Source organism: Dama dama, chromosome 25 (genome assembly GCF_033118175.1).
Source record: "Dama dama isolate Ldn47 chromosome 25, ASM3311817v1, whole genome shotgun sequence".
NCBI classification, from domain to species: domain Eukaryota; kingdom Metazoa; phylum Chordata; class Mammalia; order Artiodactyla; family Cervidae; genus Dama; species Dama dama.
Genome location: NC_083705.1, coordinates 13,633,116 through 13,654,032, shown reverse-complemented (window position 1 = coordinate 13,654,032; position 20,917 = coordinate 13,633,116). Strand labels below are relative to the sequence as shown.

General features: G+C 47.7%; 1 long non-coding RNA gene across 1 annotated transcript in view; it reads right to left on the bottom strand.

Moving 5' to 3' along the window:
* Nucleotides 1–20,917, bottom strand: part of LOC133046646 (uncharacterized) — a 237,066-nt gene that overhangs the window by 122,283 nt on the left and 93,866 nt on the right. The gene's annotated exons all lie outside the window — the stretch shown is intronic.

Sequence of the window (20,917 nt, the reverse complement as noted above, 5' to 3'; positions counted from 1 at the left end):
AACTGAGTGTTTGTGTCTCCACCCTACTCCTGCCCTCAAATTCATATGTTGAAGCCCTAACCCTCAGTGTGATGATATTTGGAGATGGGACCTTTTGTAACTGGTTTACATGTGGTCTTAATCCCCATAAAGGGATTAGTGTCTTTATAAGAAGAAACCACAGAGCTTGCTCTTTCTCTCCACAACGTGAGGACACAGGAAGAGGAAGCCGTCTGCAAGAGAACTCTCACCAGGGGAAAAATGAACCAGCACCTTGATCTTGGACTCTCCAGTCTCCAGAACTGTCAGAAATAATGCTTGCTGTATAGGCTACCCAGATGACCGCATTTTGCTACAGCAGCCCAAGGTGACTGAGACTGTTGCACTATTTCTACTACCTAGAATAGTGCTGGGTGGGTGATGACATTCTCATAAATGTTGTTTGTTAAAACCTCCCCACAGTCCTCTGGGCAGAACCTATATCCCAATTAGGAGGCACTCTGTTTCTCGTACTGAAATGATGGTAAGCAGCACGAAGCTGCAATCAAGCCCTGGGGTCCCTGTCCCCCTGTGTACACATGTCCAAACTACATCTCAGGACTGACTGTGCCATCCTATTGTGACATGACGCATCTGTCTCCCCCATAAGATTAGGAGCTCTTCCTGGGATGAATGGGAATTCCAGAGTAATATCTCCTGAAGTAATTTGGGCAGCATGATTTTCTTAGCGGGTGTTTCCAGTCACAGAGCAGACCAGGAAAGGAGACCACTTTGCTGGGTGGGTGTCATAGTGCAGGTTATTTTCACTTCAAGTAACAGAAAACCCTACTCAGGCTCAAGCTTTACAGGGAAGTGAAGTTCTTGGAGGTAGAACAGTCTTCAGGTATGGTCTGATCTAGTGATTGAACACTGTTGCTCAGCATCCATTTCCTTCCCAGCTTTCTGTGGACCTCTCTTAGCATCATCTTCACCCCAAAGCTGACTCCTCTCATGGTCACAAGAGAGCTAATAGGGCTCATCTTCCTCATTCATATCTCAAGGGAAAGAGGGTTTCTCTCCTCCACCACCTTAAAAGAATTCCTGGGGATCCTCCTGTTGAAGCCACTCACACCGCATTCCCACTCCTGAACCAATTCACTGTAGCAGGAATCAGGCCAATTGCCTTCAACCAAAAAAGAACTGGATAATTGCCTTCAACCAATCTGCAAACCACATGCTTGGAAATTTGGGATGTATTTAGGAAGGAGGAAGGGGAATGGATGTTGGAGAGGTGACCGATAATTCTCAGCACAATGGGTCTTCCAGAACGTCAACTCTCCCAGGTGACTGCTGCCTCTGTCTCCATGCAGGATTAGTTCTGGGGTGCCCGCAGTCAAGTTATGGCTTTTATGAGATATGAGTGAACCTAACCAAGGCTTTGGAATGTCTCTTTTAGAAATTAGTGGTGAACAGGCCAAGCATACAATTAAGTATTGGATCTTTCTACAAACATGCAAACACAGATACACACAGAACAGGGCATGGCATTAAGCCCTCACGCAGATCCCTTTCCCATGAGCTTGTCTTGTGCTGGAAGACCTCTGGTTAGAGAATGTGGCAGATGACGGAATTGAAAGGCTCCATCGTAATTGAAGCAGATTCTCGGCAGCAGCTTTGCCCTCCGCACAGCATGGAATGCCTTTATGTAACTGCATATCTATGTGTGATGACCCACAGCATCAGTCTTGAGGGTTCTTGCTCTCTTTCCTCTCAATCTCATGCGCGCTCTCTCTCTCCCCAAGACTAACAGGAGCTAAGTGCTAGGGAAGTCTTGACTCTGTTAGAAGTGTTCCAGGTCCAGGTAAGCTTCCCATCTCAAAGCAAATCCCAGAAAGCTTCCTTGTCTCCGCCCACCTACCACAAGTCCCTCTGGAGTCTAAAATTCCCACACTGTCAAGCCTTTGGATTTGGGGGTCTTGAAAATGGAAGAAAATGATTTCTTGGAGCTATAAGAGCCACTGATGCTCAAAGGTGTTGGAGACCTTGAGGGGATAAAGCCTTAGGTGTGCACATTTTAATCGGAAGGAAAGACAGCTTTAAACAAAGATGGGACCAAAGGACACCCGAGGGTGCTGGGAAGTAGGTTGAAGAAACTGAATTTGAGAGGGAAGGACACCAGCCTGCAGCATTTCCCACAGGGCAACCGGGAGGCATCGTGTTTCTTTTATCAAAACAATGGAAGGCAGCACGGGGCTGTGATTAAGCTCTAGAGTCTAACTTCCTGGGTCCAGACTCCAGCTCTGCCTCTAACCGTGTGACCCTGGACAAGTCTCTTCACCTTTCAATTCTCAGTTTCTTTATCTGCAAAAAGAGGATTATAATAAGACCATGTAGGATTATATTACAAATAACATAATCTAAAAATACATATTATATACTATTACTGCTATAGTACAATATACATTGTATATATATTATTATTATTCTTCCTACATTAGATTATTCTCTACATTATTCTTCCTACATTAGATTTCTTCTAATATAGTTGTGGTTCTTTTTTTTTTAATATTTAAGTCCATGATCCATTTGGAATTTATCACAGTCTATGTTATGAAATAGGAACCAAATTTTTTTTACCTGAGTTGGTAAATATAATCTTTAATCTTGGAACGGAAAAGACCTAAGTGTGGCACAAAACCCAGAAGGGATTAAAAACAAGGACATCAGTTTAACTACATAAAAAAAAAAAAAAATATATATATATATATATATATATATATATATATATATATAGGTGTACCAACACCAGTTAGGCTTCCCTGGTGGCTCAATGGCAAAGAATCCACCTGCAATGGAGGAGTTGCAGGAGATGCAGTTTCGATCCCTGGGTCAGGAAGATCCCCTGGAGGCGGCTATGGCAACTCCACTCCAGTATTCTTGCCTGGAGAATCCAAAGGACAGAGGAGTCTGGTGGGCTATAGTTCATAGGGTCACAAAGAGTCAAACACAACAAAAGCAACTTAGCACACACACACACATATAAAAATATATGTATATAATATATAGCATACTGTGGCATACTATATGCATATAATGTATGTATAAACAGTATGTTTATATAATATGGGTATATACAGTATAATATGTATATATGTTATCGTATGGGTGGTGGTGATTTAGTCACTAAGTTGTGTCCGACTCTTGTGATCCCATGAACCCTAGTCCACCAGGCTCCTCTGTCCATGGGATTTCCCAGGCAAGCATACTGAAATAGGTTGCCATTTCCTTCTCCAGGGTATCTTCCTGACCCAAGAATCAAACCCACATCTCCTGCATTGCAGGCAGATTCTTTACTGCTGAGCCACCAGGAAAGCCACATTATAGTATACTGCATTCTATACACAGAGTGTTGTATGTGTGTGTAATATGTAACAGGAGTGCATGCTTGCGCAGTTGCTTGAGTCGTGTGTGACTCCTTGTGACCCTATGGACTGCAGTCCGCCAGGCTCCTCTGTCCATGGGATTCTCCAGGCAGGAATACTGCAATGGGTTGCTATGCCCTCCTCCAGGGGATCTTCCCGACCCAGGGATCGAAACTACACCTCCTGCATTGCAGGCAGATTCCTTACCGCTGAGACACAGGGGAAGCCCCAATATGTAGTATCAGTTTAGTTCAGTGGCTCAGTCGTGTCTGCTCTTTGTGACCCCATGGACTGCAGCATGCCAGGCTTCCCTGTCCATCACCAACTCCCAGAGCTTACTCAAACTCGTGTCCACTGAGTCAGTGATGCCCTCCAACCATCTCATCCTCTGTCGCCCCCTTCTCCTCCTGCCTTCAATCTTTCCCAGCATCAGGGTCTTTTCCAATGAATCAGCTCTTCGCATCAGGTACTATGTTGTGGACTGTAGCCTACCAGGCTCCTCCGTCCATGGGATTCTCCAGGCAAGAATACTGGAGTGGGTTGCCACTTCCTTCTCCAGGGGATCTTCCTGACCCAGGGATTGAACCTGGGTCTCCCACATTGCAGGCAGATGCTTTAACCTCTGAGCCACCAGGGAAGCTCATATTATAATATAGCATATTACATATATACTGCATGTTATAGTGTATATTTACTGTATACTATATAATATACACATACAGTATACTATATATACTATATAATGTGTGTATGTGGATATTATACAATATATATGTTATACGATGCTTACATACTATATATAATATAGAGAATATTACACTATACACTGTAGGGGTATGATATACTATAGTGTTAGACATCAAAGCCCTTGCCACTGCTTCAGGGGGTGTGAGGACTCTTCCCTGCCCTTGACTTCACACTTGAGTATGTTATTTGCTTTGGCCAATGAGCTGCTAATAATGGCCTGAAATACACCTGTGTGACTAGCATGCCCTCTTGTGATCTTGCCTTGGCTCAAGGAACTACCTAATATAAGGAGGATTACATGGAACAGATCTGGATCCAGCCTACCACAGAAGCCCAACCCAGCCAAGTTCCACGCAGATCAGGAAAAACCCAGCTGACCTGCAGACATGTGAGCTGAACACCTCTGAGATTCTGTGTTTGCTTATTCCACAGGCAAAGCTACGTGTATAGTAAATACTCAATATTCATGTTATAATTATTAGTATAAAAACCGCACATGGCTCATATTCATTTGAAATGTCAGGTTGGTGCTACTTGCTCTCATACAAAAATTACACTGCAAGCTCTCACGGGCCCATTTGAGGTCTGAGCCAGTAGGCATCCCATGGTGTGGTTGACCAATGGAATCGTTAGCACACTTCCCCTCTGATCTGCACCAGTGTTGGTCTCCAGTTCTCTATGGCATCACCACATTCTCCACTCACCCATTTGAGCAATGCTTATCAAGTGCTTTCCACATGTGCTAGGCAAGAGCACAAACCACAACGAACAGGGCAGATGAGGCTGAGCCTGCAAGGACTGCATTCTAATGTGTGTGTGTGTGTTGGGGCGGGTACAGGTAACAGACACACATGAAGAAACAAGACCGATGAGAGAATAGACCGATGAGAGCTACAAGGGCAATAAACGGGAAGCAGCCAGAGAGTATCTGGGAAGGCCACTTCATCTAGGGGTCTAGTAGGGGTGAAGGGCAAGTACAAACTGCAGTGTCTGGGGAACCAAAAGGAGCCGTGTGGTTTGAGAGCGGCATGGGAGAGGCAAGTAGCTAGAGAGATCCCATCCACATTCCTTCCCCCCAAGCTTCTTTGTCACCAACTTTCCAATCATGTTCCTTCCAAGTCCCTGACCATCCAGCCAAACCACTGGCCACAGCCCATGAATCAATACATCACTGGCCACTTCTCCTTCTAAGCAAAGTGAACAACACAGTGCACGTCTCAGAGTTCTGCCCACTGGAAGGATTTCCCTTCACACCATCCTCCAGGGATGCCCCAGAGAGAGGCTGTAGTATAGAGAGTCTGCAGCCATCCACTTTAAGGTGGGGCCCGCATGTTGTGCAGAAACATCTGTAAACCAGACCCCAGACCTCCCTCCTTCTATCAGTGGGCCATACAGAGCTCCTGATGAGGCCACGGGGCAGGCTGGGAGACAGAAGGCCGTGCAGCAGGAGTGGGACCACGGCGCCTGGGCCACTTCGTTGTGTTCATTTACTGGTGTCCTCAAGGCCCAACCACGTGTATATCACCTCCATGTTGAGGATGAAATATTGCTGTGGACAACTAACTTTATGATTTGGAGGATCAGATAACAGCCAGTTCATGAGAGGCAGCTCAGACCTTACGGTAACCCAATGGCCCAAAGTTAAGTGTTCAGTCTCTACTAAGGCCCAGTATTAGGCCAAGAGCTGTTTCTCAAAAGAAGAATAGTTATCTGCAGAGATGGCAGGGTCATGCCCCAAAATCCTAAAGGCCTGTGCTGGGATTCCCCGAGAAGGGCCAGCCAAAGGCTCCCAGCAGTTCCTTATCAGCCACTGCCACTTCAAGCACCACCGGATGGGCTGGATCTTCTGGCCCAGAGCATCTGGTTTGGCTGGATAGTCAGGGACTTGGAAGGAACATGACTGGAAAGCTGGTGACAAAGAAGCTTGGGGAGAAGGAATGTAGATGGGCTCTATCTGGGTTCATCATGCCCTCAGCAGCCTGGACCTACTGTCAAGCCTTCGCTTCTTTTGGCCACCACTCAAAATAAGCAGCCTTGGGGGCCACTTCAGGAAATGATGCACAGCAACCCCCAAATGAAGAACATGTTGACTCCAAAATCCAAAGAGCCCCTGGAGAAAGAAAGGCAGACCCCATGGATGGCAGCACACCAGGCGTTCCTGTCCTTCACCATCTCCCAGAGTTGGTTCAAACTCATGACAAGTCAGTGATGCCATCCAACCATCTTGTCCTCTGCCATCCCCTTTCCCTCCTGCCTTCAATCTTTCCCAGCATCAAGGTCTTTTCCAAGGAGTCGGGGCTTCGCATAAGGTGGCCAGAGTATTGGAGCTTTAGCATCAGTCCTTCCAATGAATATTCAGGGTTGATCTCCTTTAGGATTGACTGGTTTGATCTCCTTGCTGTCCAAGGGACTCTCAAGAGTCTTCTATAGCACCACAGTTTGAAGGCATCAATTCTTTGGTGCTCAGCCTTTTTTATTATCCAACTCTCATATCCATACACGACTACTGGAAAAAAATATAGTTTTGACTATGCGGACCTTTGTAGGCAAGGTAATGTCTCTGCTTTTTAATATGCTGTCTAGGTTTGTCATAGCTTTTCTTCCAAGGAGAAAGCATCTTTTAATTTCATGGCTGCAGTCTCTGGGTTACCACCGAGTTAAGCTTAGGATAATCCACTATCATTCTCCAAAATCCATCTGTCTTCTGCACAGGCCAAACAGGTGAATTGAATGGGGTGTGGATTATTGAGCCAGTCAAGTTGACATGTAAAATTAAAGATCACAGGTAGTCAGGATACTAGCCTCCTTCCCAGGTGGTGCTAGTTGTAAAGAACTCCCCTGCAATGCAGGAGATGCAAGAGACTCTGCTTCAATCCCTGGGTCGGGACAATGTCCTGGAGAAGGAAATGGCAACCCACTCCAGCATTCTTGCCTGGAAAATTCCACAGACAGAGGAGCCTGATGGGCTACAATACATGGGCTCACAAAGAGTTAGACTTGACCGAGCACACACACACACACACACACACACACACACAGCCTTGTAGGCAGAAATGTGAGCATCTTGAAGAAGCTACTGGAAGCATTCAGAGCTCATGCAGAGGACTCTTCATGAGAAGACCAGCCCAGGAAAGAAGCAGAGTTTCCTGCCGGCATGATCACTTCATAGGGAATGGAGTTAACTGTTGGTAACTGGAAGAATCTATTTTCCTCTTGGGAAATGGAACTGTGTAGTCACTGGGGAAAAGGTGGTGGTCAAGCTGTTGTGTCCTGTGGCCTGAATGATGCTGAGGGGTGTCTGCCCTTGGAAAATTAAAAAGAAATCAAGCAGGCTTCCCTGGTTGCTCAGGGGTAAAGACTCTGCCTGCCACTGCAGGAGCCATGGGTTTGATCTCTGATCTGGGAAGATCCCACATGCCACATGCCACGGAGCAACTAAACTCAGGCGCCACAACTACTGAGCCTATGCTCTAGAGCCGGGAAGCCACAACTACCAAAGCCCGCGTGCACTAAAGCCTGTGCCCAGCAACAAGAGAGGCCACCACAATATGAGGCTCCAGCATGGCAACTAGAGGAGCCCCTGCTCTCCTCAAAGAAAGGAAAGCCCGAGCAGCGACGAAGACCCAGCACCGCCAAAAGTAAAATAAATAAATTAATTAAACTTTTTTTAAAGAAAAGAAAAAAGAAACCAACCAGGAATTCCCTGCTTGTACAGTGGATGAGAGTCCAAGAGCCAGTGCAGGAGGCACATGCTCAGCCCCTGGTCTGGGAACACTCCGTAAGCTGCGGAGCATCCGAGCCTGTGTGCCACAACTGCTGAAGCCAGCGCGCTCCAGGGCCCGTGAGCCACAGCCAGTGAGACCATGGGCTGCAGCTCCTGAGGCCCACGCTCCTGGAGCTTATGTGCCACAACAAGAGGCCACCGCCATGTGCTACCACCAAGAGCTGCCCCCACTCACCACAGCTAGAGAAAGCCCATGCACAGCAACGAAGACCCAGCACACCCCAAGATAAAAATAAATGAATACTATACTCCAACAGAAAACAAACATTTTTTAAAAAAGAAACCAACCACAGGTCATAAGGAGAGAGGGATCTGTGGTGGAAATTTGTCTCCTTGAGTGGTGACAACTTTGTACCACATCAGTTTAGCTAAGCTGAAACAATCTTTTCCAGAATTCTCTTCCATGCCAGAATTTTCCAGAACTCTGGGCCACAGGAGAAATTTGTGCAGGAGTTGGAAGATAGACATGATACTGCAGCCACGTTTAGGCTCAGAATCCATGCTCAGGGTCACGCTGCAGCTGGAGCTCGCTGTCACTCCCCTTGCTGGCGTCAGGCAGGAGCCAGGCTGCATCTCTTGCAGCTCCACCTTGGATCTCCTTTTCTGGCTTCTCTGGGTCCTGGGCCAGCACTGTTGCTCCATGAGAAAGCGCATAAGCTTCTACTGCAGGGATTCCACATCCTGCAGGTGGGATGTTTGGAAGTGGATGAAACTGATGCGGGTCCCAGCTTCCTCCTCGTGGGTCCCAGCTGGCTCTGGTTCCCCCACTTCACAAACCCATTCTCCCCAGTGCCAGCCTTGTTGACTTCAGGCCCAGTGCCAGACGCAGACGTAAGAGACTTACAGAGCGTGGTACCAGCTCCCACGAGTGCACAAGGTCAGAACCTTAAATCCTTCATTCTACATTACAGATGTTCCATTTCTCTGATGGAAGCCCAATTGCCACATACCCCTTCATTCATCCTCTAAAGTTTGAGCAGAGGAAAACCTCCTTCCCATCCAGCTGGTATCTACAGTGTCTGAAGACTCATGAAAGGGTTGACCCTTCTCTGTACAGAAGGTCCCAAGGAGGAGGTAGTGACAGATAGGACAGACTCAAAGGCAGTCCAGTGCTTATGACTTTGCCTTCCAATGCGGGGGCCATGTGAGTCCGACCCCTGGTTGGGGAGCTAAGATTCCACAAGTTTCACGACCAAAAAACTCAAACATAACACAGAAGCAATGTTGTAGCAAATTCAATAAAGACTTTCAAAATGGTCCACATTAAAAAAAAAAATCTTAAAAGGAAAGGTAGAGCTAGAAGTTTATGGGGGATCCAAGTGAGGGGAGTCAGGAGAATGAGGGACGTATTTGTGGGACTGCTCCAAAACTCTGTTCCTAACACATGTATATGGAGAATAAATCAGCTAAAATCCTCTTTACAGAACCCAGACCCTGACCTGTGCTTCGGAGAAGGTCCACAGAGAAGAAGAAATTGCCCTGACATCTTAAGTCTGACGGAAGTATCGCATCTGGGAGCTGAGGCACCTTCTGTACCTGATTGCTGATAGGATGCCTGCCTCCTACATGGATGCTGAAGCAGAGAAGATGACCAAAAGTACAGCGGTCCCCAAGGCTGAGACAGCCCGGGCCTGTTGCCCTCATCTTTCTGTTTCCCAGAAGGGAACAAGGGACATCCACACAGAACAGGAAGGAAGACCCTACTGTGTGTGTCGCATTGGCAACTGGGAAACTGATGCTGCCTCTCTGGGCACAGCAGTCCCAGAGCAATAGCTCCTCAAAAGAGCAGGGGTCCTTTCAAAGTGTGAAGGATGGTGACCTTTCACCCCTGTGCCTCCCGTGCTCTTTCAGATGCCAATCACTCTCGCCCTGGCAATGCCTGCCTACTCCCCTGCCAGTGGAATTCAAGTGGTCACCGACTTCATCACCCCTTCTTTGCTTGCAAGTAACAGCAGGATGAGTAGAACAATGTATGTGGACCAACCAAGCAATAAGAAGCCAGATGTGACTTCGAGTGATGGCGTTCAGTTCTGCAGAAACCACAGAACTGACCTAAATCTCAGAGTTCCCAGGGCAGGGACAAGAGGATGTCATGGCCCCAGGGGAGTCCCACCCTGGGCCCCTGGGGATTCTGAGACCAAGGCCGGGAGACAGTCGGGGGTGGGGGGTTGCCCAGCAAGATCTTGTGAGCCAGCTGAGGCTGCCATAACCTGGGTCCTTCTCTTCCCTAATGTGTGTAGTATCCCTGTAAGGTCCAGGATGGTGACATTTTAAAATCTTTTCTCAAAATGAAACCTTTTCTATAAACCAATACGTAAAATGGCTCCTGAAAGCTGCACTGCTCTGGTGGAGTACAGATGCTGGGGCTGTGCACTGCAAGCCCTCCAAAGCCCCCGATGCGCCCGGTCCCCTCCTCAGATGCCCCCGAGGGGGCCCCAAGGAGCCCCGGACTCCTGAGAGCAAAGAGTGGAACCGTCTAACAGAAGCAGCCCAGAGGGAGCCCCACTGGATGGCAAGGAGCCCACTGCAAAATGACCATGGCATTCGTGTGGGGGAGGGGGGAGGGAAGGGGGTGAGGTCAGATTTAATAGGAGCAATAACTACAAGCACGCATGCTTAGTCGCTCAGTCGTGTCAACTCTTTGCGACCCCAAGGACTGCAGCCCGCCAGGCCCCTCTGTCCAGGAGATTCTCCAGGCAAGAATACTAGAGTGGGTTGCCATGCCCTCCTCCAGGGGATCTTCCCACCCCAGGGATTGAACCCAGGTCTCCCACATTGCAGGCAGATTCCTAACCATCTGAGCCACCAGGGAAGCCCAATAATAACTACAGACACCATTTATTATATGCCTGTAATATGACAGCAAGCCTTGCAAGGTAAGAAATACTATTCCCATTTATAAGTGAGGATTGTGTGTGTGTGTGTGCGTGTGTATTAATCACTCAATCGTGTCCAGCTCTTTGCGATTCCAAGGACTGTAGTCTGCTCGAAGAAGCAATTTTCTGGGTCACACACCTGAGATTCAAACCAAGCTGTGGAAGCTCCAAAGCCCATGCTGTATAAGAGGTATAACTGCCCCTGTCCTCCTGACACCCGAGCTTCTCTGGGGAGCTTCCCTTGCCTGTTCTGGTGGGGTGGCCCACCACAGTAGCCTGCCCCTCCTCCTCACCCTGGCCCAGCTCAGGAGGGTCAGCCAGCCTGGCTGATGCAAGTACTCCAACTCCCTCAAAACAGTGCTCAGGCCACAGGATCGTGGATGACACAGTCAGGACCAATCAGAGTCCAGGCCTCAGACAGAGCGTCCAGGGAGAGGGACAGTCTCTCCTCCCACCCAGATCACTAACCCGGGAATGTGTGTATCTGGTGCGTGGCCAGCAGCCATCTCCCCACCACGGGGTCTGCAGGCACTGGGCTTCAGAGAGAAGCTGAACAGAGTGGCAGACACAGTTGATGGAGAAATGACCTCTCCCCACTCCTGAGCTTGAGTCCAGCAGGATGGCTTTTGGCTCTGTAACCTCCCCCAGGCCCATCCCAGGTCTGTGAGCCAATAACCCCTGTTCCCTCTCTTGAAGTGTGACTTAAGCACGTGCAGTAGCAGCTAACACATGTGCGGTCCTCTGTGATGAAGACAACAGCTTTGTCTGCAGGCTGGTGCCTTGCAGCCTGTGCCCAGGAGATCTGAGTCCGTGGAGGCTCCTCTGAAGTCATCTTTGCCCCCATCTCAATGTAAGAAGCTCCACTTTGACCTGCTTTGAATATTGGGCTTCCTCATCAGATCTGGATGGAAGAAAGCACAGTGCTCTGAAAATATTAAATGACAAAGAGAGAGAGAGCTTGAAAACCCGTGCTGTCACTAACTTGGACCCAGTGAGTATTTAGTCATGGGAACAATATGAAGGAGACAACAGCGGGAAAGGAGTAATCTCCTGGAGGTGCTCAGGACAGATTAGAGGAGGGAGGATCCTCAAGAAGTCTTCATCCCAGGCACAGGCCATGGAAAGCCTCCGATGCCTTGACGCATCTTGGGATCCCAAGCAGTCTTGGTTTTTTCTAAGCAAGACCTCAAGCCAGTATCCCCCGGCAGTACATCAGGGGCTAGAAGACAAGGACACAGAGCCTGGGATGTGGGTCAGGGGGAGCCCTGGGCAGCTGCAGAGCCATGGAGGAGCCTGGGACAGGCGGGCAGGGCCAGAGGAGAGCTGAGCGCAGGAAGGACCTCGCCTCTGGCCAGCCTTGGAGAATCTTCAAGGACCGCACAACGGCTCCAGCAGCCCCCGTGGACATGACCAAGTGAACCCTGGAAATACTCTGGATGCTTCTCAGTAGACTCCTCTATCCACCCAGCAGCACAAGGACAAGGGGTTCTGTGGCTAGAGATGGAAGCGGGGTCACCATCTTGTCCCAGTCTGCCCGCAACTTCCCCTATTTTCAAACTGGAAGTTCTGTTTCCCAGGAAACACCTCCATCCCGAGTAAACCAGGATGTCTTGCCACCCTCAGACGGTGCTGAACTATGCAGCTGAAGATGGGGAAAGAACCTGGCCCATATCGGGGCTAAGTATAATCCTGACGGGAAACACTAAAAATTCAGAACAATCTGCTCATGAACTTTGTCAGGAGACTGTCTCAGGGGAACCGGCTCTGCCCAGCGGATGTGGAGAGCAGGGTGTGTCAAGTGGGCAGCATGCAAGCACCCCTCAGTCACCCATTTGACCCAAAATAAGAAAAGGAGGCACCTGTTCCCCTTGGAGTCTTCTTCCAAGTGGAACTCCAAAGTCTCTTTATCACATGACAAAATTCCAGTATTGTCCCCACGGCTCGGCTTCTGCTCTGGGTTCTGGAGCCATTTCAGCCAGTGAGGAGTGAGGAGAGAGGGAAGCCAGGGCCCAAGAAGCCCAAGAGATCGTCAGTGCCTTTCTCACCTGGAAGCCAAGAGGTCTGAGGTGTGACCCATCGCTGAGGATCCAGCAATGAGTCCCATCCTTCCCTGCATTCAGGATCACCTCCTGGCACCCCTCCCAGCTGCTGCCAGCCATGCCCCTTCCGTAACTCCTGGAAAACACACCTCCACCTTACCTGCCTGTCTGTCCTTGGGGAGTCAGCCACACCTCCCCCGGAAACCTCCCATCACCCCCTCAAACTGAAGCCTGTACCAGCCCCCCACCCCCAAAGGCCATGGCATGGGTCTGAGATCATCCAGCCACACAGTTCTCTCCCCACCAGACGCTACCCTCCTTGCCTCCTACCCTCAGGGCAGCATCCCACACAGGACTGAGCCCAGAGGAGATGCCGCCGCCAGCCCTGATGCAGGAGGGAGGGAGGGACGGAGGGAAGAGGGGGATCTCCAGGGCCTAAGGAAGTGACACACAGTGGTCAGAGACAGTTTAGCCTTGCAAAGATACACCTAAGTACCCTAGAGGGCACCAATGTAAAAGGCGGGATAAAACCCACCCGTGGACCCTGTCCCGCAGGGATCCACCCATACCTCCTATGAATCCTGTCCTACCCCACTGGGACACAAGGTCGCTCTGAGGAGTTGAAGAGCAGGCGACGGGGAAGTGCTAAAGGAAAAGCCTGTAGATGCATCAGAGAATCTGCCTCTGGGCTTCCGTGGACATGCACTACCATCAACGTTACAGGGGGATCAGGATGGGGAACACATGTAAATCCATGGCTGATTCATGTCAATGTATGGCAAAAACCACTACAATATTGTAAAGTAACTAGCCTCCACCTAACAAAAATAAATGAAAAAAAAAAAAAAAAAAGACACAGGCAATATATGACCATTAACACGGTGCCATTGTGCAAAGTGATAGTTATCTGGAGAAGCAGAACATCTGGCTTTGGTTCCCACTCTGGGGGTGAAGAGCTTGCTATGGCTCCATGCTGCCCCATGGCCTGAGGGACCACCCCTGACACGGCCACAGGGAGGCCCTCCCTCCCCTGTAAGGCCAGCTCAAAGCTGTCTCCTATAAGGACCCTCCCAGAACCCCTAGATCAGAGTGGCCTGGGTTTTCTGAGTGCCTGGGGCCTTGGGGGAGGAGCTGTGTTTTGCAGACAATCTGCCAAGGTTCAAATCCCTACGTCCAACTGCTTATCTGTGTGCCCAGGACCCAGTCACCTCCCTCTCTTGACTCAGTTTCCTCACCTATAAAACAATGTCATGTCTGACTCTTTACGACCCCATGACCTGTAGCCCACCAGGCTCCTCTGTCCATGGGAATTTCCAGGCAAGAATACTGGAGTGGGTTGCCATTCCTGACTCCAGGGAATCTTCCCAACCCAGGATCAAACCTGGGTCTCTTGCATTGCAGGCAGACTCTTCACCATCTGAGCCACTAGGGAAGCCTTATAAAACCCAGATGGTGACAAAATCCACCTGTCGGGGGTGCTGACACGGTGAGTTAATATATGCAAAATGCTAGCGACAGAGTCAGACATGAAGGAGGCCACTAGTGTTTTTTTTTCTTTTTTTAATTTTTTAAGTTGGAAGATAATTGCTTTATAATGTTGTGCTAGTTTCTGCTGTACAACATGAATCAGCTATATATATATATATATATATATATATATACACACACATATTAAAAAGCAGAGACAAAGGTCCCTCTAGTCAAAGCTGTGATTTTTTCAGTATTCATGTACAGATGTGAGTTGAACCATAAAGAAGACTAAGTGCCTAAGAATTGATGTTTTCAGATTGTGGTGCTGGAGAAGACTCTTGACAGTCCCTTGGATAGCAAGGAGATCAAATTAGTCCATCCTAAAGGAAATCAACCCTGAATGTTCACTGGAAGGACTGATACTGAAGCTGAAGCTCCAATACTTTGGCCACCTAATGCCAAGAGCCAACTCATTGGAAAAGATCCTGATGCTGGGAAAGATTGAGGACAGGAGAAAAGGGCGACAGAGGATGAGATGGCTGGATGGCATTATTGACTCAATGGACATGACTTTGAGCAAGTTCCAGGAGATAGTGGAGGACAGAGGAGCCTGGCGTGCTGCAATCCATGGGGCCGCAAGAAGTCGGACACGACTGAGTGACTGAACAATCTCTTCTCCCTCTTGAACCTCCTTCCCACCACCCCTCCCACCCGACCCCTCTGGATCATCACAGAGCACCAGGCTGAGCTCTTGGTGCTACATAGCAACCTCCCTCTAGCTCTCTATTTTAAACTTGGTAGCTGCTGTGTTTGATGGCATTATTATCATTTCTCTCAGGATAAAGATCGCATCCTTTCTGGTACAATTACCACTGATGTACTCTAGACTGGAAATATCTCCAGAGAAGAAATCATTGACCCAAATCTTGGTTTTGCTCTCAGCCCTGTGTGGCTCTCATAGAGTAAATATAAACTGATAACTATTTCCTCAAGGAACATGCAGGTGCATTATAGGGAAGACACTTTCTGGCCCACTGCTCACTCTAGAAAAATTAAGTCTTGACACTAGGAATATTCAGCAACCCTTTCCCTCCCCCAGCAACTTGGGCTGCGACAGCAACCGCATTCAGAGGCAGCAGGTGTGGGAGGGCTTTTTGAGGCTTTACTCCTCTTTACTTTTTCTTGTCCCCTCCACCTCCTTTCCCACCAACACAGAGGAGATGATGCATGGAAGCTCTACAGCAGAAATTAGGAATCTGCGATCAGCGGAATAAAGAAGAACCGCATGGCAGAGCGAATAAGTCTTCCAGGCTCTACTGCCTTGGACAAATCAGCCTGAGGCTCTGTGCCTCAGTGTCCCTCATCTGGGAAATGGGGCTAAGATACCAACATCCGGCCTCAGGGAGTAATAAGCAAGCTCACAATGGACTGCACAGTGTGGGGCCAGGCACCTGGTAGAAACTCTGGGTTCTGAGGGCTGGGAGAGCTTGAGAGCTCAGTCGTGTCCAACTCTGTGTGACCCCACGCACTGTAGCCCGCCAAGCTCCTCTGTCCGTGGGATTCTCCAGGAAAGAATCCTGGAGTGGGTTGCCATTTCTATTTGGACACATTAAAACAAAGCCCTCAAGGGCAGAGGGAGCGGCTTGTTTAGACTCACCTTGGTTTACTTTTCCCAACAGCTTACATTGCCGTGGGCATACCATAGCACTCCACAAACATCTCAGAAGAATTGAGAGCCTCCTCAGAAAGAAGGAAGCATATGCGATGGAGGACTCAAGGCTAAAGCTCAGATTTCCTGCCTCCAAGAGAGTTGGAGATGCCAACACTCTTTTGACAGTCAGTGGTCACACACACAAAAAACAAGAAATGTCTGAGGGTGCCAGGGTCCCGATCTGGCTGGGCACAATTGACTAGGTTTTCAAGGTGGAAATAAAATGAAAGGAACACCCATTAATAAAGTGAAATGTTAAAACCAAGAAAAAAAAATGCAAGCCCTCCCCATCCTGGGCAACTAGAACAAAAGAAAGGGACAAAAAAGAGGCAAAACCAAAAAGAGATGGAGTGAAGGGAAACTAAAGAAGAAAAAGAGCAATTGAAGCAGGAAAGAGAACTGGGAAGGAAAAAGGAGGTTCCATGAGAGTTGCAGGAACACCAGCAGCAAAACCACTGAAGAAAGTGGTGTGGAGGTCGTGGGTGCAGTCGCAGAGAAGGATTCTCCAACATGCAGCCGTGGACAGATCATAGCTCATTCAAACCGTGGAAGTGTAATTCACGCTCAAGAGGCAGAAGCCTTAACCTGGCAACCTGAACAACTGCACTGCATTTGAGACTGAGTTTTTAAAACTGGTAGCAGTGGGAGAGACAAAGCCAGGCTCTGCTCAGCTTTCCAATCTGGATCTGAGTAGGAAAATGAGAAATATTTCAGCAACACAGACAAGGCAAGTGCTTCCCTAATCTGAGTACTGCTCCAGTTGAGCCCTTGTTTGTCCTCAGATGGTGCAAGCTAGTGGGTCAAAAGGACTAGGGTCCATTCCAGCTCCAGACCCTGTAACACAGTCAGTGGAGATGGGTTATTCTGGATGCCTTGGGTTGCATTCTGTCTCTCAGGGGCGTCCTGGACCTGTATGCCCACCTCCGCCCGTCCCCATGCCTCCCTCAGCGCCCAGGGGAAGCCGACTGCACCCTCCAGCTCTGTGGGAGGGCGCCTGGTGTGTTGCTGATGTTCAGTGGCTAAGTCCAGCCCAACTCTCTGCAACCCCATGGATTGCTGCACACCAGGCTCCTCTGTCCTTCACTCTCTTGGAGTTTGCTCAAATTCATGTCCATTGAGTCAGCGATGTCACCTAACTAACTCATCCTCTGCCACCCACTTTTCCTTTGGCTTTTAATCTTTCCCAGCACCAGGGTATTTTCCAACCAGTCAGCTCTTTGCATCAGGGGGCCAAAGTATTGGAGCTTCAGCAACATAATCAGTCCTTCCAATGAATATTCTGGACTGATTACCTTTAGGATTGAGTGGTTTGATCTCCTTGCAGTCCAAGGGACTCTTCAGAGTCTTCTCCAGCACCACAGATCAAAAGCATCAATTCTTCAGTGCTTAGACTTCTCTACGATCCAACTCTCACATTCATACATGACTACTGCAAAAACCATAGCTTTGACTAGATGGACCTTTGTCAGCAAAGTGATATCTCTGCTTTTTAATACACTGTCAAGGTTTGTCATAGCTTTCCTTCCAAGGAGCAAGCATCGTCAAAGCTAATTCATATAATCCTACTGTCCTGGTCACATAGGTGACTCAGTGTTGGTTCACATTCCCTAAACTGGTCCAATAAGAGTAAAACCCAAGATTTTGTATCACGGTTAAAGAAAGAAAGGTTCTCCTCTGCTGGATATGAAATAGGAGTACTGGGACACAGGGGTGGGGTAACCATCTCATGACAATGAGGAGAGAATCGATGAAACTGGAGCCAACTCAGAAGCCGCAGGGTGGAGACTTTAATCTAGGTTGTACTACTTCTGGATCAAGCTGTTCCTGAGACCTTCAGTCTGTTCATTTAAGTGAATCAACAAATTCTCTCTTACAATCGATCTGGTTGGAGTTTTCTATCATATGCAATGGAAAGGTTCCTAACACAATGTCTTACTGATTTCATGAATGAGTACTTTGTGTTGTAAGTAATAATAATAATAAAAGGATAATACTAATGAATAATAAAGATAAATGCTAAATACATATGGGAAATAAATTTCAGCACATCAAATCATTTCATTTTCTCAGGGGCTCACCACACACCTATCAACATGGTTAAAATTTTAAAAAGTGACTATATCAAGTGTTAGTGAGGATTCAGAAGAGGCCAGAACTTCTCACAGTCCTCAAGAAGGTTAGTGTTATATATAATAACTATATCGGTGCATACCCATGTTCACTGTAGCACTGCTCACAATAATCAAGATTTGAAAGCAACCTAAGTATCAACAGATGAATGGTTAAAGATGTGGTACATATAGGTACAATGAAACATTTTTCAGCCAAAGAACAATATTCAGCCATTTACAATAACCTGAATGGACCTTGAGGGCACTATGCCAAGTAGGAAAAGTCAGAAAAAGACAAATAGTGTATGATCTCATTTATATGGAATCTAAAAAAAGCCAAATTTGTGAAAACAGAGAGCAGAATGGTGGTTACCTGGGGCTGGGAGTGGGGGAATTGGAGAGATATTATTTGAAACTACAAACTTGCAACCAGTAGATAAATAAGTTCTGGAGATGGATGCACAGCATATTGATTACAGTCAACAATACTGTGTTACAAACTTCCAAACTGCTCAGAGACTAGATCCTAATTCTCACCATAAAGAAATGGTAATTATGAGATGCAGCAGAGGTAGGTGTTAGATAATAAATACTACAGTGGTAATTATATCACAATATATAAATGTATCAAACCACTGTAACTGTGTTCACCTTAAACTTACACAATTTTATATATGACAATTATATCTCAATTATAATAATTACTGGAAGTAATAATCACCACTGGGAGTGATGACCACGATTTACAGGGAATTCATTGAGAATGGTGGAACTCCACAGGCAGGAGGCACTCCATGCAAATATGAGAAGACATAAATAATCATAATGAGAAAGACACTGCCTTCTACTTGGTCCTAAGTCCCCTGACTCCCCTTCTTCCTTCACTTGCCTCACCCTACCTCCAACCACCAACATTTACATCCATGCTCACCATCAACACAGGTTGTGTGCTGGGCTGAGCGTGTCCTCTGCTGTCAAGTGGGAAAAGTACCCTGAAGGTGGAAGCTGAGAGTGGCCAAGGCCACCTTATCCCTAAGCCCCTGCACTGCTGTGGAGCCAGGAGAGAGTCCTGACCACAGGCAGCCCATCCCAGGCCTAAAGGCTCCCTCTACTCAGCTTGACATAATAAAAGAAACCAGGCCAACCATATCTCCTCAGGTAGAAATATGACCAGTAAAAGTGATGGGCCAGCAATTGGTGGGAGCCAAGCAGAGTTACAGGAGCTCGTGGTGAACCCAGATTATGAGGCAGCCAAACCTGTGAGTACACAGAAGTGTCAGAAATACACAGAGCAGCGAGGGAGGCCCCCAGACTGCAATGAGGAGGAAAGAGCAAGCACCAGCAAGAAGCAGGGGCGCTGTGGATGCAGGGATCCAGAGAGACAGGGAGGGACTTCCCTGGGGGTGTAGTAGCTAAGACGCCTTGCTCCCGGTGCAGGGGACACAGGTTCCACCCCCAGTCAGGGAACCAGATCCCATGTGCTACAAAAAAAAACCAGCTAAGACCAAACAAACAAATAGTTTAAAGGAGAGAGAGAGGGAGGGTCACAGTGTCAAGGCCACCTCAGCTCCCAAAGCTTTCCTGGTGCCCCTCTGCCCTTTGTATTCTCCACAAACCACTCTCTCCTTCAAGGGATCTTCATGGGTCACCAGGTGAGCCAAAGATCTCCTCCCTTGGCCACTGCAGACAGATCACACGCTGTAGGAGAAGGCCCTGTGACGTCTCACCTCTTACCGGATGGGGCTCCTTCATTTCAATGGCTCACTTCTTACCGACGTTACAATGTCAGACCCAGAAATTCACAATCTGTCCCAGCAAGATGACTTTCTTGGACCTCCAACTCTGTCCTCCCTCCTCAAAGAGCTAAAGAGATCCTGAGAAACACTGTGTCCTCTAACAACATCTCAGAGGACAAGAAACCAAAAAGCCCAAACAAAAAGATGGATTGAAACTTTGTTGTTGTTCTTACCTACAAGATAACAGAGAGACCAATTATAAGTATGTGTGCATGTGTGTGTATCCATGTGTATGTGTGTGTGACTCTTTAACCCATTCACCTAGTTAGCCCTGATAAGTCTCTTAAGTCCAACCACTGAGGGACCCTGAGGCTGAGAACGTGGAACAATCATGGTCAGGGAAGGGGCAGGTTTGCCTGTAAGAGTGCATGATGGTCATGAAGTAATGAAAATATTTTATATTTTGATCTGGGTAGTGGTTTAAAAGTGTAAATGTATCTAAACCATCATCAAGGTGTACATTTAAGATTGGTACCCTCAAAAACCACTACAATATTGTAAAGTAATTAGCCTCCAATTAAAATAAATAAATTAATTTAAAAAAAAAAGACTGGTACCTTCTACCTGGCAATTCTACACCTGGGCATACATCCAAAAGAAGTGAAAGCAGGGACAAGACAGATGTTTGCACACCAATGTTCAAAGCAGCATTAGTCACAACAGTGAAAAAGTGGAAACAATCCAAGTGTCCATCAACATGTGAATAGATAAGCAAAATATAGTATATACATACAATGCAATAGTAAGCAGCCTCAAAAAGGAAAGAAATTCGGACACATGCCATCACAGAGCTGAACCTTGGACATTCTGCTAAATGAAATAAGTCAGTCACAAACATATCAGGACTATGGTGGTGGTGGTGATTTAGTCACCAGGTCATATCTGACTCTTTGCAACCCCATGGACAATAGCCCACCAGGCTCCTCTGTCCATGGGATTTTCAAGGGAAGAATACTGGAGTGGGCTGCCATTCCCTTTTCCAAGGGATCTTCCCCACCCAGAG